General features: G+C 50.3%; 1 protein-coding gene and 1 pseudogene across 2 annotated transcripts in view; one reads left to right on the forward strand and one right to left on the reverse strand.

Moving 5' to 3' along the window:
• Positions 1 to 23,840, forward strand: part of LOC138481015 (sodium- and chloride-dependent neutral and basic amino acid transporter B(0+)-like) — a 995,695-nt gene that overhangs the window by 141,602 nt on the left and 830,253 nt on the right. The gene's annotated exons all lie outside the window — the stretch shown is intronic.
• LOC138481587 (small ribosomal subunit protein uS10-like) lies at positions 17,982 to 18,400 on the reverse strand (annotated as a pseudogene).

Below are 23,840 nucleotides of genomic sequence, written 5' to 3' on the forward strand. Positions count from 1 at the left end.
AGTTGGGGGAGGAGGATAGGAAAGAGTATGAATGTGTGAAACTAGCTCTGATAGCTAGATTTGGGAAGACCGCTTCCCAGTATCTTAAGAGGTTTAGGACCCTCAAAAAGAATGATGGTACCCCTTGGGCTACCTGGGTGAGTGAGTGTTTGAAAAACTTAGAGGGATGGATTAAGGGTTACAAAGTGAACACTTATGAAGGTATGAAGAATATTTTTATGTTGGAGTCAATTTATGATGCCTGCTCTCCTGAGCTCAGACAGCACTTGGCTGATTCAAAGGAATTAGATTCCAGAAAGCTAGCTAAGGCTGCTGACTTGTGGGTTGCCAACAGGGCCACTCACAAGGATTCAGGGGTCACTCAGAAAAAGGATGAGGGAAAGCAGCCACCTAAAGTGAATCCAGAGAATTCTAATAACTCTAATAACAAAGAGGGCCACAAACAACAAAATAACCAGGGTAAGCCCCAGGGTAAACCGAATCAGGCTAGTGTACCTTCTGGTCAACAACCAGAAGGAGGTCAGAACAAGCCATCCTTTCAGAGAGCATTTGGACAATGCTATATCTGTAAGGCTACTGACCATATCAAAGGGGATCCCAGATGCAAGGGTAAACCTGCAGGGATCAGCACAGTCTTCACTCCTGAAGATGAAGTACAGATGGCTAGTGCCCACTTTGAACTCTTTGCTGAAGAACCCTTGGGTCTTCAAGCAACTGTAAACTCAGAGCCTATAGGTCTGGTTAGTACCCAGAATAGGGTGGTGTATAACTCCCTACCTGTTAACTATAAGGTGTATTATGTGGACAGTGTTCTTGTCAATGGTCAGGATACTCCTGCCAGGAGAGACACTGGGGCCAGCAGAACAGTAGTGGATGAAAGCTTCTTTCACCCTGAGGATGTGGCAAAAGCACCCAAAGGTCCCACTAAGATGTCTGGAGGCCCTGTCCAAATGGTTCCTATTCTACCAGCCCTCATTCAGTGTAACAACATGACAGTAATGATCCCTGTCAGTGTTCGGACTGAGGTGCCTGGGAAGGTCCTGTTGGGGAATGACCTGAGAACTCTAGGAGTAGTGTCACATACCCCCAGGCCTCCCAGTATGGAGAACCAGAACCTAATCAAATTGGCTAGAGAGGCCACCTTAAGGGACCACTCTAAGCCTGTGGGAACCTCTAGTGAGACCCCCACTACAAGCCCTGGTGTTAGTAAGTTGACCTCTAACCCAGGCACATTTCAGGCTAGTACATTAGGGAAATGGGAGCCCCAACCAAGCTCCATCATTGTTCCCCCAGTTTCAGAGTCTGTGACTCCCCCTGCTTCCGAGGAAGAGGTGGATAGACCTACTGGGCCCTTACCTAGGCCTAAGAGAACTGGTAATTCTCAATGCTGGTGGAAAACCAGGAAAGAAAAGTCTAAGGCCAAAAACCTTCAGACTGTTGGACCTTCTACTGAAGACCCCAACTCAAAACCTAGTATTAGCGGGGAAACTCCTAAAGTAGGTAAGGTTAGATCTAAGAGGAAGGAGAAGCAGGTACATTGCCTAACCCCAACCCCTCCAACCAAGAGGCCTAAGACCCAACCTGCTCCCCCAAGAGAGGTGGTGAGGAACCTTGGAGGCCCCCCTAGATCTAAGGGAATCCTTTATAAGGACCCCTTGAAAAAGCCTAACACAGGTTCAGAAGTTGTACCAACTTCTGAGGGACTGGTCAACCAGATCCCCTATAACTTTAAAAAGACTGATGTTCCTCAAAGGGTTTGTAGGTCATATAGCTTACAAAGGAAAACCTTTGATTGGGCCATAGAACATAGGTCAAGGTGTCACCATCAAAATGCTGATGGACTCTCTAGGATGTATGTCATCGACTAGAGGTATGAGGTTCATCCAGGAGTGGATTAAATCCTCCTGTCCCTTAGTCTGGGGGGGGGGGCGAGTGTTAGGGAGAATTCTCTGTTTAGGCTGAATTTCCTAACCTAGTGAGTCCCCCAGCAGCTTTGCTGGATTTTTGGGGTTTATTTTTTTCTCCTGCCAAGAGTGAGACTCTTTTACCCTCACTCTTGGGCATGATTTGAGTGTGTTTCTTTGAATCTAGATGTGGTTAATGGGCTATGGGGTCTTTTACTCCATAGGGCTTCATGTGTTTTTGTGATGTGTGTTACACAGCACCCTCAGTGCAGTGACACAGGGGTGTCATAGTGACCCCCCAGTATAGACTCCATACCCTGGGACTGACTACTGTCTCCCAGGGCATGTAAAGTACCATTGACTTTACTAGTCTCAAATTCTGAACAGAACCAGTACAAACCATCATATTGTGGATGTACTGGCTGGGGCAATTCAATTGCCCCGGGGTCTGTTAGTCGAGGGGGCATGTCTCCGTCCCCCCTGATCGAGTTTTGGCTGGTGGCAGTGGATACTACTTTTTATATTCAACCGCAAATATTTTCCTATGGGATTTCCCATTGTTTTAGGCTACTATGTTTATTTAATTATTTACGGTAGCCTCGAACATACCGCCGGTTTATTTAATTAATATTAATTCTCCGGTTGGTATTTTTTGCCAAAACTTGATTCTAAAATGGCATGTGTGTTCTCTTCTGTGACTCCAACCCAAGTCGAGCCCTTTGTTCCACTTTTTGGCGGGCTTCTCCACAGAAGCCCTCCAAAGTGGTGCCACTCTGTCTGGGTAACTTAGGAGGGGTGGAGGGAAATTTAGGCACCCTGGACTGAGTTGCCTAGGCAACTCAAGTCGCACTCCATCCTGATTGGCCCAAGTGGTGAGCCGGCTGGCTCACCACTTAGCATGTTTGAGTGACAGCTAGGCTGAGTGAATGGGGGTTTGCTGCATAAAAGCAGGGCTTTGGGGACTGGAACTTCAGAAGTCGCCACAGGACCTAAGAATCCGACGAGGGAGAAGCTGAGCCGACCTGCCACGACACCACCACCGGTGGAGCCCTGCTGGACTGCCTCACCACTTTTCCCAACGACAGAGGAGATCTCCCGCCGGAGAGTCTTCTTCCTTTGACTGGTGGGGATAACCAGTTTCACCGTCTTTTCGCCTTCCTGACATACCTCGTGGCCGCCTTGCCTGTGCCAAGCACCCCGGCAACCGGGATACCACGTTTTACCACGACCGCAAAACAAAGGTACCACCTTTAACCAGAAGACTCCGCGGCTGGTTTCTTCCCTGGTAGAGCAACGACCTTCATCTTTCTTCCAAATTGAGATCTTCTCTTCACCTGGACGACGACGCAACTTGCACCCACTACCAGGAACAACTGCCACCGCTGGAGGATCCTTCCCACTTAAGGTACCGTGTCCCGCCTGGCTTCCCTTGCTACCGACTGTACGGGGTAGATTTAGCCCCCGGCTTTCGAACCTGGGTTAGCCTGGGACACCCTGGCTAAACTTTCCTAAGCCTCTCTAAACTCTTTTTGAACCCTCTGCAAGACTTTCTAAGCCTAGTGTAACTGTGTGATCTTGGGCGCATTTGTGCTCTGCTCTCTCTAAGAGTGGGCCCAGCTTTTGGACTTTGGCTCACCAGTGACTTTTGCTCTTCTGCCTTGCTAACAGTGTTCCTGAATCTTAGAGTGGTGTACCTTTCCATATTCTGCCCCCCCCCCCTTTCTCACAAACTTATCAGAGTGCAATCTAGTTAAGCGCTCACCTCTGTATGAAAATAAGTGGTGTCTTACTGGGATTTATCTGACAGAAAACAAAGGGGTGTGTATATTACAATAGTAACTGTGTTTAGAATATTTTACAATAAGAGAGCTGGAGTGTTTCAAACTGTGTGTTTTTAAATAAATAATTATATACTTTGATACCAAAACTCTGGTCAGTGTTTTCTTGTATTATTGTATCTGGGTACCTATTGTGTATACTTTGCATACTGCCTAACTCTTCTTGAGGGACGTCTGACTGCTCAGCCACAGCTACCAGGTAAATCTGGGTGGTACAGACTGCTACCAAGTGGGTTTACTGCCAACACCTGTAGTCTTAAATCTTTTGCAGTGGTCCCTAAGGGAACTGCACAGGTTTCTGCCTAACAGCTGGACACTGCTTTATCCCTGCGAGACCTCGGGGCCAGGGAACATGCCCGCCTCCAAGCCATTGAACAAGAGTTCGATGATGCCCTGGCCCATGACAACATCCAGTGAGCCGTTGGACTAGCCCGCTGCCCTTGTAAATAGTTATGTAGTTAGTGTTAGGTTTCCTTTGCTATTTTCTTGATTATGGACCTTTTGGACAATGGCCAACATTTTTGTATATAGTTTTTTTATTACGTAGTATTTTTAGATAGGTTTCATTTCTTCAGTTGGGATCATGGACCCTGGATTGTTTACCTGTATATAGTTGACTGTTGGATTATGTTTTTTTTTTTATTTACCCATGGAGCAATGGTTTTTGGTTTTGTTTTTCCCTTGGATGTACTTTTTTGAACTGTGACATTGGACACCTTTCCTTTGGATTATGATTTGTGGTTTTTCATTATTTTACGGACATGCTGCTTTTTTGTTTTTAATTCCCATTGTAGTTTGTTTATTTTTAATCCCATTAATGTTGCTTTTAATACATTTTTTTAATCAAACTTCAATGTGTAGTATCATATCATTGGTTTCATGCATGTCATGATATGGGTTTTGACATTCACTTACACCCATTGTGTGTATGTGAGGGACATGTGTTCATTTACATACTTGCCATTGGGGTTGTATCATGTAATTGGCAATTCAGAGTGGGTGGATGCAATACTTGGGTGGGTGTTTGGCATGTGGAGGCTGCACATAAGGGCCAGGGATCTAGATTGTGATGACGTGTTGGCTGGGGGACATGTGTCAGGGCCTGCTGGCAGGTGCCTCGCAATGCTGGGGGGTGGGGGCGCATGGGGACATGAGTGGGACATGAGTGGGGGCCTGCTGGCAGGTGCCTCGCAATGCTGGGGGGTGTGGGTGCTGGGAAACATGTGTGGGGGCCTGGTGGAGGGTGCCCCTGACTGGTGGGGGTGGGGGTGCAGGGAGACATGTGTGGGGGCCTGGTGGAGGGTGCCCTGCACTGCTGCGGGGTGGGGGTGTTGGGAGACATGTGTGGGGGCCTGGTGGAGGGTGCCCCTGACTGGTGGGGGGTGTGGGTGCAGGGATACAGGAGTGGGGGCCTGGTGGAGGGTGCCCTGCACTGCTGGGGGGTGGGGGTGTTGGGAGACATGTGTGGGGGCCTGGTAGAGGGTGCCCTGCACTGCTGGGGGGTGGGGGTGCTGGGAGACATGTGTGGGGGCCTGGTGGAGGGTGCCCTGCACTGCTGGGGGGTGAGGGTGCTGGGAGACATGTGTGGGGGCCTGGTGGAGGGTGCCCTGCTGCGGGGTGGGGGTGTTGGGAGACATGTGTGGGGGCCTGGTGGAGGGTGCCCCTGACTGGTGGGGGGTGGGGGTGCAGGGAGACAGGAGTGGGGGCCTGGTGGAGGGTGCCCTGCACTGCTGGGGGGTGGGGGTGTTGGGAGACATGTGTGGGGGCCTGGTAGAGGGTGCCCTGCACTGCTGGGGTTTGGGGGTGCTGGGAGACATGTATGGGGGCCTGGTGGAGGGTGCCCTGCACTGCTGGGGGGTGGGGGTGCAGGGGGACATGAGTGTGACATGAGGGGGGGCCTGCTGGCAGGTGCCCCACAGTGCTGGGGGGTGGGGGTGCAGGTGGACATGAGTTGGACATGAGTGGGGGCCTGCTGCCAGGTGCCCCACAGTGCTGAGGGGTGGGGGTGCAGGGGGACATGAGTTGGACATGAGTGGGGGCCTGGTGGAGGGTGCCCCTGACTGCTGGGGGTGGGGGTGCAGGGATACAGGAGTGGGGGCCTGGTGGAGGGTGCCCTGCACTGCTGGGGGTGGGGGTGCTGGGAGACATGTGTGGGGGCCTGGTTGGGGGTTGCCCTGCACTGCTGGAGGGGTGGGGGTGCAGGGGGACATGAGTTGGACATGAGTGAGGGCCTGCTGCCAGATGCCCCACAGTGCTAGGGGGTGGGGGTGCAGGGGGACATGAGTTGGACATGAGTGGGGGCCTGCTGGCAGGTGCCCCACAGTGCTGGGGGGTGGGGGTGCAGGGGGACATGAGTTGGACATGAGTGGGGGCCTGCTGGCAGGTGCCCCACAGTGCTGGGGGGTGGGGGTGCAGGGAGACATGAGTTGGACATGAGTGGGGGCCTGCAGGCAGGTGCCCCACAGTGCTGGGGGGTGGGCGTGCAGGGGGACATGTGTGGGGGCCTGGTGGAGGGTGCCCCTGACTGGTGGGGGGTGGGGGTGCTGGGAGACATGTGTGGGGGCCTGGTGGAGGGTGCCCTGCACTGCTGGAGGGTGGGGGTGCTGGGAGACATGTGTGGGGCCTGGTGGAGGGTGCCCTGCACTGCTGGGGGGTGGGGGTGCAGGGGGACATGAGTGTGACATGAGGGGGGGCCTGCTGGCAGGTGCCCCACAGTGCTGGGGGGTGGGGGTGCAGGTGGACATGAGTTGGACATGAGTGGGGGCCTGCTGCCAGGTGCCCCACAGTGCTGAGGGGTGGGGGTGCAGGGGGACATGAGTTGGACATGAGTGGGGGCCTGGTGGAGGGTGCCCCTGACTGCTGGGGGTGGGGGTGCAGGGAGACAGGAGTGGGGGCCTGGTGGAGGGTGCCCTGCACTGCTGGGGGGTGGGGGTGCTGGGAGACATGTATGGGGGCCTGGTTGGGGGTTGCCCTGCCCTGCTAGGGGGTGGGGGTGCAGGGGGACATGAGTGGGGGCCTGCTGCCAGGTGCCCCACAGTGCTAGGGGGTGGGGGTGCAGGGGGACATGAGTTGGACATGAGTGGGGGCCTGCTGGCAGGTGCCCCACAGTGCTGGGGGGTGGGGGTGCAGGGGGACATGAGTTGGACATGAGTGGGGGCCTGCTGGCAGGTGCCCCACAGTGCTGGGGGGTGGGTGTGCAGGGGGAAAGGTTGGACATGAGTGGAGGCCTGCTGGCAGGTGCCCCACAGTGCTGGGGTGTGGGGGTGCAGGGGGACATGTGTGGGGGCCTGGTGGAGGTTGCCCCTGACTGGTGGGGGGTGGGGGTGCTGGGAGACATGTGTGGGGGCCTGGTGGAGGGTGCCCTGCACTGCTGGAGGGTGGGGGTGCAGGGAGACAGGAGTGGGGGCCTGGTGGAGGGTGCCCTGCCCTGCTGGGGGGTGGGGGTGCAGGGGGACATGTGTGGGGGCCTGGTGGAGGGTGCCCCACAGGTCTTGGGGAAGGGGTGTCCAGGGGGACATGAGTTGGACATGAGTGGGGCCTGGTGGAGGGTGCCCCTGACTGGTGGGCGGTGGGGGTGCAGGGAGACAGGAGTGGGGGCCTGGTGGAGGGTGCCCTGCACTGCTGGTGGGTGGGGGTGCTGGGAGACATGTGTGGGGGCCTGGTGGAGGGTGCCCTGCACTGCTGGGGGGTGGGGGTGCAGGGGGACATGAGTTGGACATGAGTGGGGGCCTGCTGGCAGGTGCCCCACAGTGCTGGGGGGTGGGGGTGCAGGGGGACATGAGTTGCACATGAGTGGGGGCCTGCTGGCAGGTGCCCCACAGTGCTGGGGGGTGGGGTTGCAGGGGGACATGTGTGGGGGCCTGGTGGTGGGTGCCCCTGACTGGTGGGGGGTGGGGGTGCTGGGAGACATGTGTGGGGGCCTGGTGGAGGGTGCCCTGCACTGCTGGAGGGTGGGGGTGCTGGGAGACATGTGTGGGGCCTGGTGGAGGGTGCCCCTGACTGGTGGGGGGTGGGGTGCAGGGAGACCGGAGTGGGGCCTTGGTGGAGGGTGCCCTGCACTGCTGGGGGGTGGGGGTGCTGGGAGACATGTGTGGGGGCCTGGTGGAGTGTGCCCCTGACTGGTGGGGATGGGGGTGCAGGGAGACAGGAGTGGGGGCCTGGTGGAGGGTGCCCTGCACTGCTGGGGGGTGGGGGTGCAGGGGGACATGAGTGGGGGCCTGGTGGAGGGTGCCCTGGACTGCTGGGGGGTGGGGGTGCTGGGAGACATGTGTGGGGGCCTAGTGGAGGGTGCCCCTGACTGGTGGGGGGTGGGGGTGCAGGGAGACAGGAGTTGGACATGAGTGGGGGCCTGGTGGAGGGTGCCCTGCACTGCTGGGGGGTGGGGGTGCTGGGAGACATGTGTGGGGGCCTGGTGGAGGGTGCCCCCCACTGGTGGGGGGTGGGGGTGCAGGGATACAGGAGTGGGGGCCTGGTGGAGGGTGCCCTGCACTGCTGGGGGGTGGGGGTGCTGGGAGACATGTGTGGGGGCCTGGTGGAGGGTGCCCTGCACTGCTGGGGGGGTGGGGGTGCTGGGAGACATGTGTGGGGGCCTAGTGGAGGGTGCCCCCGACTGGTGGGGGGTGGGGGTGCAGGGAGACAGGAGTGGGGGCCTGGTGGAGGGTGCCCTGCACTGCTGGGGGGTGGGGGTGCAGGGGGACATGAGTGGGGGCCTGGTGGAGGGTGCCCTGCACTGCTGGGGGGTGGGGGTGCTGGGAGACATGTGTGGGGGCCTAGTGGAGGGTGCCCCTGACTGGTGGGCGGTGGGGGTGCAGGGAGACAGGAGTGGGGGCCTGGTGGAGGGTGCCCTGCACTGCTGGTGGGTGGGGGTGCTGGGAGACATGTGTGGGGGCCTGGTGGAGGGTGCCCTGCACTGCTGGGGGGTGGGGGTGCAGGGGGACATGAGTTGGACATGAGTGGGGGCCTGCTGGCAGGTGCCCCACAGTGCTGGGGGGTGGGGGTGCAGGGGGACATGAGTTGGACATGAGTGGGGGCCTGCTGGCAGGTGCCCCACAGTGCTGGGGGGTGGGGGTGCAGGGGGACATGTGTGGGGGCCTGGTGGAGGGTGCCCCTGACTGGTGGGGGGTGGGGGTGCTGGGAGATATGTGTGGGGGCCTGGTGGAGGGTGCCCTGCACTGCTGGAGGGTGGGGGTGCTGGGAGACATGTGTGGGGCCTGGTGGAGGGTGCCCCCGACTGGTGGGGATGGGGGTGCAGGGAGACAGGAGTGGGGGCCTGGTGGAGGGTGCCCTGCACTGCTGGGGGGTGGGGGTGCTGGGAGACATGTGTGGGGGCCTAGTGGAGGGTGCCCCTGACTGGTGGGGGGTGGGGGTGCAGGGAGACAGGAGTTGGACATGAGTGGGGGCCTGGTGGAGGGTGACCTGCACTTCTGGGGGGTGGGGGTGCTGGGAGACATGTGTGGGGGCCTGGTGGAGGGTGCCCCTGACTGGTGGGGGGTGGGGCTGCAGGGATACAGGAGTGGGGGCCTGGTGGAGGGTGCCCTGCACTGCTGGGGGGTGGGGGTGCTGGGAGACATGTGTGGGGGCCTGGTGGAGGGTTCCCTGCACTGCTGGGGGGGTGGGGGTGCTGGGAGACATGTGTGGGGCCCTAGTGGAGGGTGCCCCTGACTGGTGGGGGGTGGGGGTGCAGGGAGACAGGAGTTGGACATGAGTGGGGGCCTGGTGGAGGGTGCCCTGCACTGCTGGGGGGTGGGGGTGCTGGGAGACATGTGTGGGGCCTGGTGGAGGGTGCCCCTGGTGGTTGGGGGTGGGGGTGGTGGTAGATGGGTGGATGGGCTGCCTGCGGGACATGAGCAGGGGTGCAGGGTAGTCCCACGTGGTGTGGGCTGCCTGCAGGGGCAGTGGAGGTTGTAGAGCGAACACCTGGGAGGACCCACACGGCCAATTCACGTGTAGTACTCCCCGGAACCCCTGAAATACATGTACCCTGCTGAAATCGTGTGTGAAACTTCCCGCACACCCCGAAATACACATACCCAGGACATTCGTGTGTGAGACTTCCTGCGCACCCTGAAATACACGTACCCAGGACATTCGCGTGTGGAACTTCCCGCGCACCTCTGAAATACACGTACCCTGCTGAATTTGCTTGTGAAACTTCCCGCACACCCCAGGAATACACGTACCCAGGACATTCGCGTGTGGAACTTCCCACGCACCCCTGAAATACACGTACCCTGCTGAATTTGTTTGTGAAACTTCCCGCACACCCCAGGAATACACGTACCCAGGACATTCACGTGTGAAACTTCCCGCGCATCCCTGAAATACACGTACCCTGCTGAATTTGCGTGTGAAACTTCCCGCGCACCCCGAAATACACGTACACAGGACATTCGCGTGTGGAACTTCCCGTGCACCCCTGAAATACACGTACCCTGATGGAATCGCGTGTGGAACTTCCCGCGCACCCCTGAAATACACGTACCCTGCTGAATTTGCATGTGAAACTTCCTGCGCACCCCGAAATACACGTAAACAGGACATTTGCGTGTGGAACTTCCCGCGCTCCCCTGAAATACACATAGCCAGCTGAAATCGCGTGTGAAACTTCCTGCGCACCCCAGTAATACACGTACCCCGCTCGCACACGGCCAATCGCGTGTGGAACTTCCCGCGCACCCCAGTAATACACGTACCCCGCTCGCACAGGGCCAATCGCGTGTGGAACTTCCTGCGCACCCCAGTGATACACGTACCCCGCTCGCACAGGGCCAATCGTGTGTGAAACTTCCTGCGCACCCCTGAAATACACGTACCCTGCTGAATTCACGTGTGAAACTTCCCGCTCACCCCGAAATACACGTACACAGGACATTCGCATGTGGAACTTCCCGCGCACCCCGAAATACACGTACACAGGACATACACATGTGGAACTTCCCGCGCACCCCTGAAATACACGTACCCTGCTGAAATCGCGGTGAAACTTTCTGCGCACCCCGAAATACACGTACCCAGGACATTCTCGTGTGAGACTTTCCGCGCACCCCGAAATACACGTACCCAGGACATTCGCGTGCGGAACTTCCCGCGCACCCCTAAAATAGATGTACCCTGCTGAATTTGCTTGTGAAACTTCCCGCACACCCCAGGAATACACGTACCCAGGACATTCGCATGTGGAACTTCCCACGCACCCCTGAAATACACGTACCCTGCTGAATTTGCGTGTGAAACTTCCCGGCACCCCCGAAATACACGTACACAGGACATTCGCGTGTGGAACTTCCCGTGCACCCCTGAAATACACGTACCCTGAGGGAATCGCGTGTGGAACTTCCCGTGCACCCCTGAAATACATGTACCCTGCTGAATTTGCGTGTGAAACTTCCCGCGCACCCCAAAATACACATACACAGGACATTCGCTTGTGGAACTTCCCGTGCACCCCTGAAATACACGTACCTAGCTGAAATCGCGTGTGAAACTTCCTGCGCACCCCAGTAATACACGTACCCTGCTCGCACAGGGCCAATCGCATGTGGAACTTCCCACGCACCCCAGTAATACACGTACCCTGCTCGCACAGGGCCAATCGCGTGTGGAACTTCCCACGCACCCCAGTGATACACGTACCCTGCTCGCACAGGGCCAATCATGTGTGAAACTTCCCGCGCACCCCTGAAATACACGTACTCTGCTGAATTTGAGTGTGAAACTTCCCGCGCACCCCAAAATACACGTACACAGGACATTCACGTGTGGAACTTCCCCCGCACCCCTGAAATACACATACCCTGATGGAATCGCGTGTGGAACTTCACGCACACCCCTGAAATACACGTACCCTGCTGAATTTGCGTGCGAAACGTCCCGCGCACCCCTGAAATACACGTACCCTGATGGAATCGCGTGTGAAACTTCTCGCGCACCCCTGAAATACACGTACCCTGCTGAATTCGCGTGTGAAACTTCCTGCGCACCCCTGAAATACAAGTACCCTGCTGAATTTGCGTGTGAAACTTCCCGCGCACCCCAGTAATACACGTACCCCGCTCGCACAGGGCCAATCGTGTGTGAAACTTCCCGCGCACCCCAGTAATACACGTACCCAGCTGAAATCATGTGAGAAACTTCCCGCACACCCCAGTGATACACGTACCCCGCTTGCCGTGCTGGTACAGGGTTAGCGCAGCCTTTGCTCTGGATTGGGGATTTTGATGGCTCTTCCCTGCGCAAGGGGCGTTCTTGGGGGCGTAACTGGCGCTGCTGCAGGGTCGCTGCGCCACTGCGCCACGGCTGGTTTTGGTGGCTGGAATCCATGAATACGCTGTGCGCGGAAATGTATTTTAGCGCACGCGGCTGGCGCAGGGATTTGCACGCGCACACTGTGCGCCAGCCGCGTGTGCCACTTGTGCGCTGAATTCTATGAATTACCCCCATAATATTTTGAAGGTGTATGCGTCAGTGCTCTAAATTTGCATTTCAAAAGGGATGCATTCATGGGATCTGTTGGCTATCTGTATAATCCGTCACTTATGGTTGCAACATCACTATTACAGATCATGATTTGGGAACATTAAAATTCACCACATATCACTGCACATCGACCTGTGTCAGGGGTCCTCCAAGGCAAGTGACGACTGGAAGAGCAAAGTAATCCAGAATGGAGCGTACACCAATCAAGAAGTAACACAAGCTCAGAATGCAGCTGGGAAAGCACGGTTGAAACAGACCTGTGGAATGAAATGAGTAAGGTGACCTGTCAACGCTGCCCACAGTGGGCAACATTTATTTACACAAACAACATCATTTGCATACACACATTTGAAACATTTTTTGAAACATCTTGCAAAAGCTGATTGGTGTGACAACATCAGGCCTCTATATCTGTGATTGTAATTGGTCCATGCCATGCTGACCCCCATTGTCCAACACCACCCATTGTGACATCACAAACCTTCCCAAACTGCCCGACAATTACATCTCAAAGCATTACGTGATTGTGCTGACCACTGGAACGTTATTCATCTGCCATTGGTTTGGCCCCATCGAACACACAAAACAACACTGTAGTACCATAGGGGCACCGAAACCTCTCCTGTTGATTGGTTGCCCATCGATTGTCTCCTTGCCCCCACAGCCCTCTTCTCGTGACCATCTGCAAAGCGGCAAATTTAAACCATGCACCTCACCGTGGTTGGATTTTATTTGACTGGATTTAATTCTTATTTTCTACACATTCCCAGCAAGCACCAAAGTATCTACTGATTCGATTCCCCAGGCTACATTTTCTACTGGGAATTGCCAACTTGAAACATTTCTCCAGCACGCTGCTGTAGCTGAGCGCTTGAGAAATTCATGGTTAGCCAGGACATGAGGCCTGTGGCTGAGAAAAAACACATGTTCTACTTACCTGAGGCCTATAGTCCAGAATGACTGATGTGTTGTTCACACCATGCTATCCCACTTTTCCCCATGGATTTCTCTTGCTGCACCTGTGCATAAATTACACTGTGCAGCAGTCAATGATGAGCTCACCTCCAGAAGTGCCCCCGTTCCTTCCCACTGCGTCCCCCCCCATAAGTTACATAATTGATAGGTGAGCCCCCCTTGGTAGCACTGAATTTTCACCTTTACCACAGACTTATCCATAAATGTGGTAGCTCGACATTTTCATGGTGTACCTTTCAACATTCATCAAGTTGAATTGTTAAAAGAGTCAATACTGTGACGGGTCATTATCAAACCAGAATTTCATGGGTGTTTCCCAATGATGGAGCTCAGATGAAGCATTTGCATTTGTCTCTACATGTATCACCCAACATGGCCATTCAAAAGGAGAGACACCTGGCTCTGGACATCTCTACCATGATTTGGCTACTGAATGGAGCATTCAGTATCATAAAATTGAAATAGATAACATCACAGTGCATCACAACATTTTTCTAACACCTGTTCTTATTCATCTTTAAGAGGTTAAATCTTGGGGTATTCATGTCCATAGAGGTACTCAAGAAGATCAAAATTACATTTGCATACACACATTTGAAACATTTTTTGAAACATCTTGCAAAAGCTGATTGGTGTGACAACATCAGGCCTCTATATCTGTGATTGTAATTGGTCCATGCCATGCTGACCCCCATTGTCCAACACCACCCATTGTGACATCACAAACCTTCCCAAACTGCCCGACAATTACATCTCAAAGCAGTACGTGATTGTGCTGACCACTGGAACGTTATTCATCTGCCATTGGTTTGGCCCCATCGAACACACAAAACAACACTGTAGTACCATAGGGGCACCGAAACCTCTCCTGTTGATTGGTTGCCCATCGATTGTCTCCTTGCCCCCACAGCCCTCTTCTCGTGACCATCTGCAAAGCGGCAAATTTAAACCATGCACCTCACCGTGGTTGGATTTTATTTGACTGGATTTAATTCTTATTTTCTACACATTCCCAGCAAGCACCAAAGTATCTACTGATTCGATTCCCCAGGCTACATTTTCTACTGGGAATTGCCAACTTGAAACATTTCAAAATTATGATGCACTACTTACTGAATTACTTAAACTATTACATTACATTGAGTCTGCCTCATATTCCATAACATATTCCACAGCATACATTCTCATAGCAAGCCATGCAACATGCTCCTTTGACATCAAATATGTCTTTTGAATTAGGCCTTGACTGTGCTCAGTACATACCAGATTTTGCCGACAACAGTGTGCCTCTCAAGTATTGGCAAAGAACCATACATGCAAATACAAAAGCAAAAATACGCCAATGTTAGTGAGAATTCTCAATATGTGATAATTTTCCTTACCTTTTGAGACCCCTAGCAACTTTGCTGGATTTCTGGGATTTTATTTTATTACCTGCAAATAGTGTGAGCCTTTTTTCCCACTCTTTCGTGTATTTTGATGTGTATTTTACTTTTGTGTTCTTTGGATATGGTGTTTTAAACAAACTCCATGGCATCATCTTTTCTGTGTGTCACACAGCACATTCAGTGCGATGGCACAGGGGTGTCTTTTAGACTCCCCAAGGTTTAAACACCTTCTCTGGGACTGACTACTGTCTCCCAGAGCCTGTAAATTTAAATTGACTTTACTAGTCTCTTTAAATTTACTGATCCAGCAGCCACTATCTCCCTATAGAGTGCTGGAGGGGTTGCTTAGCTTCTCCTGAGTCAAGACACTCATGTAACAGTAAAATGTTACCCTTTCCTACTTTAAATGGCTGGTGGCAGTGGTTTAGATCAAACTACCATGATTATTCCCAACCGCTAACAACAGTAGCTAAAAATCGGGTCAGCCATGTTTTTCGCCCAAGACCTATCTGTAAAACAGATAGGTCATCATTTTTCACGATTCTTTTTAGGAAAGGTCCTTCTTGTGTTTTCTCTGTGCACCAAACCAGGTTTGGTCCCTTTGTTCGTTGGCCTTTGGTGGGCTTCAGTGCTGAAGCCCTCCTCTGGCGCCTTAGTGTCTGGGGTGGACAGGATGTGAGGGAGGTGCCCGAAACTCCCTGTGCTTAGTCTCCTAGGAGACCTAAATGCACTCTGCTGTGATTGGCCGGCTAGCTGTCAGGCAAGGACAGCGACCCTGCTGTGTGAGCGAGAGCCAGGCTGGAATGAATGGGGGAAAACTGTTTAAAAGCAGGTCTCTGGGACTTGGAAAGCAGAGTCGACCACTGGAACAAAATAATCGAAGAGGAGAGGAAGGAAGAGGACTGCTGCAACTCCTGGACGACCAGTAAAGCCCTGCTGCAGGTACAAATTGCCTGAAACTCCGACAACAGAGAAGCCCTTCAAGCTTAACTTCTTCCCTTGAGTTTGGTGGGAACAACCAACTCGCCAGCCACCTGGACACCGTCCTATTCTGGTAGAATTTTCATCAGAGTGCTGTTGAAAACCGGATAGCCAAAGGGAAGGAAACCAGCTTTTGGACCTTAAGGCACTCACACCTTAAACCGACGTCTTGCTACAGCTTTTGGCCTCTTCCCTGGGCAGTGCAGGAACCTGCCAACTTCCTCCTTCTTATCCTCACAACTGAAGCTCATGAACAGTGAGATGTTCTCGAACTGCCAGGGACAACTGCCTCAGCTACAGCTTTCTTCATGGACAAGATACTGTGCAAACGCGGTCCGGAAATATTTTCGGCCATCAAGAAAGTGCGTGAAACTTTCCTCAACTACGAAAGCTTGTCCTTCCCTTAACATTCGTCAAACGTTTTGCCTGTCCAAATCCTTTAACAATCTGTGGCAAAGACTTAACCGTTACTTACCAGAACTGTGCTATCCTATACAAAAGACTCTGAACCATTGACTTTGGCCCATGCCTATTGAGAAGAATTGCTGGTTGTATTTAACTGAAACCCTTTGCCCTGCATATGAATGTATTTGGGCTGTCTTTTCGTATAACCTTGTCTTTTCCCTCCTTTATTAAGTATCTGAAGTGCCAGTTTGCTCCCACTTCATTTTGGAGCTAAACTTGTTCATTTACTTCCCGGTTGGATTTTTGTGGTTTATCAGTGTGTGATATTGATCTACTCGTGCTAGTGTAATGTTTTCTAACTGACTGAGTAAATAAATGTATATTATTTTACTAAGAAACCTTGAGTAAGTGTCTATTTGAATCACTGTATTAGTTGGTCCTTTGTGTGACTTGTTCTAGTGCTCACTCAACTCTTGAGATAAGTCTGGCTGCTCAGCTACCACATCACTGTGTAGTACAGGCTTGTACCAAAGGTGAAATTGTACTGACACTTGTAGTCTTAATTGCCTGTAGTGTTCCCTAAGGGTACTGCATGTGATTCTGCCTAACATCCAATATTGATCAATGAGTTCCATTGCTCCATGATTATGAATTCAACAGTGTAACCTGGTCATGGACATGATCTGTTTGTTTTCTCTCAAACCTTCCACTTATTTGCCTCATATCACAGTTGACCATTGAAGATGAATATGTGAATTATGTCATACAACATGTCATACAGCATGTGAATCTATTGTCATTGAGCTTAGAGGGCTTATTATTTTATTGTGTGTATTTATTTATTTATGTACAGGGAAGAACAATGCTCTTTTGATCGGAAAATCATGTCCAATAGATTAAAATATCAAGTTTGATGGGAAGCAGTGAGCTTCTTCCAATTGGGCGAGTTCAATTGACATTCTAACAAGGTTGTGGTGCAGTGTATATGGTACAGGCACCAGGGACAATACATGGCTGGACTTACATAGATTAAGGATAAGGATGATCAACATTAGACAATTTTGAGGGCAGGTAGGTGGTACGCTGCGCTTTATAAATAAAATAAATACAAATACAGCCAGCTGTCTTAGGGATGTAATCTTGATAGATGAAGTGTAAGAGGGGCTATATAGGCACTGAGGGACAGAGGCAGGTTAGAGGCAAGGGGAAAATGTTAGCACTAAGGCATATGAGAGGTACGTTATGAGGATAACTCTGCGCTGAGTAGGTAGGCGAATCGGTGTGGACTGTTTCTCGAAAGTCCAGTGGGAGATATTTCCATGCAAGTGGAGCAAGAATAAAAAAGGAGCATAAATGAGAGGAAACACAGGGAAGGTGAGGTGCCGCAAAGGTAGTTGAGGAGGCAGGGCAGATATTACAAGAAGACTTGTAGAGTTGTATAGAGGAGGATACAGTGGTGACTTAACATAGACAGATATGTGAGCAAGGAGAAGACATTAAAATCATCCTGGTGACGGTAAGAGGAAGTTAGTGTGAAGTGGGTGAATTTAGAGAGGCATGTAGCAAAGTTAATGATCTTGCTGAAATGACAGAAAGCATAGTCAGGAGTCCAAAGAGGATTCTGACACAGTAGTCCAGTTCAGAAAAGACAAGAGTTGTTGAGAGATGACTGGCATTGTTGAAAGGAAGGAGGCGCCTGATATCTCTAATATTTAGGAGGTTGGTGCAAGCCGCTGTTGCAATTTTGGAGATGGGTAGTTGAGAAGGTGTGAGAAGAGACCTAGACGGCGCTTAGGTTTCATTTTGAAGAGAAGTAGTGGAGAGTTTCAGGTGGGAACTGAACAGGCAGGGTAGGCGATATGATAGAGTTTGGGCAGGTTTCCAAGAGCACCTCTGTTTCAGAAGAATTCAACATCAGAGAGTGCACAGTCATCCAATATTTAATAGCAGAGAGACTTTTAGAAACATTTTTTGTGTGCAAAGTAAATAGATTTTATTGAAATTTAGTAGGTCATTTATGCATCAACAATTGTAACTTTCACTTCTACACCAGGCTCAATACTGAATGATGTGGTTGCTTCACAACCTCAGAAGGACTATGGAGGACAATCAGGAGCTTGTGAATTCACATCTCGAAGCGATCCCATGTCTTAGAACCTTCACCACAGGGTATTTTTCTGGTAGTGTTCCGCAGAGTCTTAGTGGGCATACAAACTGGTCCCATAACTTTCAGATTCTTCTCCGTGGCACCTCTAATCAGCTCAGCACACACGTTTTTGTGTGACTTTACATTGTGACTGGTCAGTGTGATTCTGATACAGTGGATTGATTCTTCCAGTTTGACAGGTGCGTTGCCGGAGTCTTTAAATAGATTTGGAAATCTTGATAGACAGATTAGGCTAGAGTTCAGGAAAATAGAAGATTTGGCTGTCATCTTTGAGGAGTTAGTACGAGAACCCATTGAAACAGATTAGTGCCCCGAGAGCAAGTTTGCACAGCGGAAAAAAAAGAGGACCCAAGCCAGAGCCTTGCAGAACACCAACAGTTAGAGGAGTGAGATGAGATGTGTTGCTGTTCCAGGAGACAACATTGGCATAGTGCTAGGTTTGACTCAATCAAGGCAAGGACTTTGATTGTGAGTCCCAAGAAGGGAGAGAGTATTAAGGAGATCATAGTGATTGGCAGTGTCAACAGCAGCAGAGAATTAAGGTAGAGGATAGGTTGGGGTGCTTAGCAGATGTGATGAAGTTGGAAACATCATGAGAGCAGCTTCTGTGGAGCGACACAAGCAGAAACAGTTTAAAAGGCCTCTTGAAGGTTGTGGATGTCCAAGAAGTTAGTAAGACAGTTGGCACAACCCTTTCCAACAGTTTAGAGTAGTGCAGAAGAAGAGACACAGGATGAAAGTTTTGTTTGTTCGTAAGTTGTTTAGTACAGGTATGTTGAACGGAGGAAGTCACATCAGCCCTTTAAGACAGGTAGCAATACTATGAGATGAATGGGGATGCAGAAGTTACTCAAACATTAATTAATCGAAATTACTCAGCTAGTTGTCAAAAAGGTTAACTGTTTTAATATCAATTATCTAAAAGGGAGTATACCGTACATCAACGGACGTCTCACTGGAGAGTTTCTCAATTTGCTTCAGAAAAAACATCTTACTTATATTGAAAACTTATCGTTGATGACGTTATGTAGAGAAACAGAGGGTAGGTAAGGCGCGCACTCTAGTTCCCATTGTTGAATACATGCTGCATTTCAAGTTGCTGTTCTCCTGCAAGCGCTTTCATGTCTCTAACAATCTTCAGGGAGGCTGTCCTTTCAGATATTACAAATTAGTCTCAATTGGTGTCAAGGAATTCTGGTAGCTGTAGTCTGTTTTTGGTAACCAGGAACCAACTACCCTCGAAAAGCACAATTTTCTGGTGGGCGGAGGGGGAAAACCAATGATGTGGCTCTCCTGGGTAGGGCATGGTGACCCCAGTGCCACTGCCTCTAACCGCTGCCTCTAAAGCCCGGGACTTCTGAACTAATATGTAGAGAAACAGAGGGTGGGTGAGGCGCGCACTCTAGTTCCCAATGTTGAATACCTGCTGCATTTCAGGTTGCTGTTCTCCTCCAAGCAATTTCATGTCTCTAACAATCTTCAGGGAGGCTGTCTTTTCAGGTTTTACAAATTAGTCTCAATTGGTCTCTAATCATTGATGACGTTAACCTACGCATTTACTAACATCATCCTACGTGGCAAACTATATAAAACTAGTGGCAATTGTGATTGGGTCTAGAAGAACATGTAAGTATATGTTCCATACTAGTCCAAGAAAGTGATAGGCTCCTTAACATCAGGTGGGGCAACTAACCCCTCCCCTCAAACAGGTCACTCTGAACGTCACTAAATACACAACGTCCCTTTGGTTACACAAACTATAGGGCCCTTAATTACGCGGCTCCCTAAAATTGGTTAGCACTCTTACATAAATCAGTACTTTTCCACCTACATTAGCAGCACGCAGGCTGGACTTCCAGGTGCTGGTGAGCTGGTCATAACCATTGCTTCCCACCAATCAGCATATCATCTATCATCACCTCAGTGTTCTGCTGTCAATTAAGGCTTTGAACTTGTCCTTGGAAATGTTCTTTGAGCTGGAGAATTTAGGGGAGTGAAGGCACTCTCTGCATTCATGTGTAGGTGTGGTTTGTCATATTTGTCGAACTTTATCATTCCACACGAGTGAAGACCACAAATTTGAGCTCTAGTGCATTTGAAATACTATTTTTTTAATAGACCTCTGACGTCTTCCTTGTTTTTGTCCATAGATTCTTAACAGGAGTTTTGTTCTTTCACACGATTTGTAACTACTTTCTGTTCATCCCAGTGTAGTATGGCCTTGGCTTCTTGGGGCTCATCCAGCCTCGCCTGTCTGAGATCTGCTTCTGTAATTCAATTGCTTTTTTAACTGTGTCACACTGGAAAAAGTTTTCCTTCTCTTGTCCAGCACTGCTATAATACGTAGTGGAAACATCCATTCTTTACTAATTAATATATATGTATACATTGGTGCATGCCACAATCTATTCACTACTTAGCTAGCCTCAAGAATACTTTGTCTGCTCCTGTTTCCTTGCATATGTACATGTGTAAAATGACTTGATATCTTCATCGTTTAAGTAGCATAAGGTTCTTCATCTTGATCCCAAGATGTCACTTATCTTTTGATTATTTCTTGATGCCTTGTAGAATATCTGCATTCTCTCATCTCTGCATCTCTTCTATGTACGTCAAGCTTGTTTCGTGTGATGTCATCATTCTTCTCTTTCATGCATTGGTCCTGCTTCTTCTGGGAGTTCATTCAAATGTCCATCATACTGTCGTGTATGCAGTAATTGCTTTTTCAATGGGACCCTTACTTCCAGAAGTCTCCTTGCTATTGGTATTTTCAATGGCACTGCACATGTCTCACACTCTAGCTCCCAACATATAGGCAATGTGGGTGAGCTGGTTGAGGTGGTCGTACTTAGCTCCTTCTCAACGATGTATTTGGCAATTTTGAAAAGCATGCAGGATGAAGAGTTCTGTAGGGTGAGAGGCGACTAAAGGGGCAATAGCTTAGAATAGCTGGGGAGCAAGAGAGTTCGAAGAGGAAAAAGAGAGGTTAGCATTCATCATTAGAGATATGACTTCTTAATTACTAGTGTGACTAAAGTAGCAGACAGAGGCAGAGGATAATGGCAGAGTAGGCAAAGTGTACAGTGTAGGAGCATATTGTGTGGGGAAGGTCAGGAGAGAGTCTCTAATTTTGGAAAGGCTTGCAGCAAAGTAGTCATTAGCTCTGAAAGTTTGCTTGATAGTCATATGTTTAGGAGGAGTGAGTAGTGAATTTAGAGTGCCCTGTAGCCGGCGAGGATGGTTGTCATGAGAGTCGATGAGGGTGAGGTAGAATTCCCTTTTTGCTCTATCAAAAGAGAACTTGAGTTAGTTCATGGCAGAGAGGTTGAGTTGCAGATTCTCATTTGAGTAAGTAAGCCTCAATTTACCCAGCAGCTAATGCATTTCCATGCATAGACAGCATATTGTAATTGTAATTGTTTATTTATAGAGCACTTAGACACAGGTGAAGTGCTTTAAAGCGTTTCAAGGTGGGAAGGGAACAAGAGAATACAGTCATCATTCTTAGGCCTTGAAGAATTCGAATGAATGAAGATGTCAATGGGCTGACCCATGGTTGAGGATCCGATAGTGTGGGAAGCTTGGTCTCTAAGAAAATACTGAAGTTCCGATTTCTGAGAAGTGGTGTGATCAACAAGGTGGTGCTGCGCAGTGTCTGCAGTGGCCGAGGATCGGCAGTGTAGCTTGTTGTTCGCTATATGTGGCTGCGAGCGGTAGAAAGGAACTACAAGGGGTCGGGTTGTGTCGCCGCAAAACATGGACCAAACTCATAACCGTCTGCTGTAGAATGAAAGAAGGAGAGTGAGCGAAAGATCAGAGGGCAGTGCAGTTAGGTGGGGAAAGTGAACACAGTGCTCCTACCCGGAAGGGTGATGTCTGAGGGATCAGGTAGTTGTGAACAGGAGAGCCATGGGAAAACAAGAGAATGCTAATGCAAGGCAGAGGGAGAGAATTAGTTGAACGTTAAGTCAGATACAAGGAATAGCTTGAAAACCAGGACAGAATGTGGTGAATTTACGGAACGTTTATTATGAAATGTAGCAATGAAGAGCACTTCCATTCATGGCGCTAGTGAACACTTTCCATGGTAGGGGCAGAGCCTGTCACCTGCATGCACCCAGAAAGCCTCAACCACAGCTATTATTGCCGGACGCCATCTTGGGGGTATTCCATAACGTAGAACCTATCTGCTTTCACTTTTGCCATATCGGCCAACAGAATCGGTTCCTCATGACAGGTGGTTGGAAAGGGAAGGCTAAAGTCAACCAAGAGAATGAGGTGATGTTTAGTGGAAAGAGATGCAAGTTTATTTAATTATGTTATTTATTTATTTGTACATTTATCACTGCACACAAATCCCATGGGTAGCTAGGTGGTAGTACCAATGTAATAAACAGGAGAAGGTGGGGAGACTGTCAGTTAAAAAGGTAAATCTTGAGTTGCATTCTGAAGGCATTTTAGTATGGTTCATCTCATAGGTGGGCAGGTCACTTTTTCCAGAGAGCAGCTGAAAAGACCGGCAAGCTGGCACCCCTGCTCTGAACATCTTGAAACTGGGCATTATAAGGCAATGTTTATAAGCTGATCTTGTAGTCCTTGCTGACAAGCTCTTTTTTTACTATGTCCGCTAGGCAGCATGGTGCGTCATTTGAAAGGCAGCGGTGGGTGAGGGACAGAATCTTGAAGTTAGTTAAGAAGCTGTTCAAGTTCATCAATGAATGTCCACTAGGACCAAGAGGGCGATAGATATAGATGATGTGAACTGAGTGAGGTGGAGCAAAAGTAGAGATGGTAAATTGAAAAGAGATAGAAAAGGATGTGATATTGGAGATTTGTGAGGCAATGATGTGGGAAGACAGTAGGTGTTTTATGTCTCCACCTTGGCTGTCAGACAAAGAGAGTGAATGAAGGATGATTTGGAGTAATGTAGGTCTTCCTGGGTGGCAGTGCCCAAAGAAGAAACCCAGGTTTCAGGGATAGGAAGGAGATCTAGAGGAGGAGAGCTGGCATGAATCCAGTCAGAGATAAATTAAGTTGTGTTGCATACAAACTGAGCATTCCAGAGTGCAATGTTCAGTTTATGGGGTTATTGAAGAGTAGAGAAGTTGAGTCCTAGAGTAAGTATAGCTGTTAGGAGAGAGGTGTGGTTTGTTTGGCAGCTATATTTTTGGAAGTAGGAGGTGCAAGAGAAATATAGTAGTCTGAGTTTCAAGATGTGGTTTTTATGATAGGGATTGGAAAGGAGGAATTTGTAGCGTGATTGGAGAAAGCATAGGGAGAGGTGAGTCAGAGGAGCAGCAAGAGTCAATGCATTATAGGTGAGTAGCACAGTGTGGAGAGACAACACAGTAATCTGAAAGCTTGGGGTATTTACAGGTGCAGCAAGTAGGAAGGCCAAAGCAAAGGCTCAAAGGCAAAGAGGCAAATAGGCTAGCCAATTCCGGGTCTTTGCGTTCAACTGGGATCCCTCAGGCTGGATACCCCAAGGGAACACACATAAGACATCACATGCTCTTGTGTCCTGATCACATAGTCAGTCATTACTTCTACATGGTAAGATGAAACCTTCAACACTAAATATCCTTGTTTTAACAAGAAGATGGAGAAAAATACATTTTTCACGCAGCTTTACATTCATAAGAAAATGTAATTCCATGAATTCTGGCAAATTCAGGAGGACATCTCTGGGCTACAGAAGGAGTTGTGT

This window comes from Ambystoma mexicanum, chromosome 5p (assembly GCF_040938575.1).
Source record: "Ambystoma mexicanum isolate Mex_15411 chromosome 5p, UKY_AmexF1_1, whole genome shotgun sequence".
Classification (NCBI taxonomy): Eukaryota; Metazoa; Chordata; class Amphibia; order Caudata; family Ambystomatidae; genus Ambystoma; species Ambystoma mexicanum.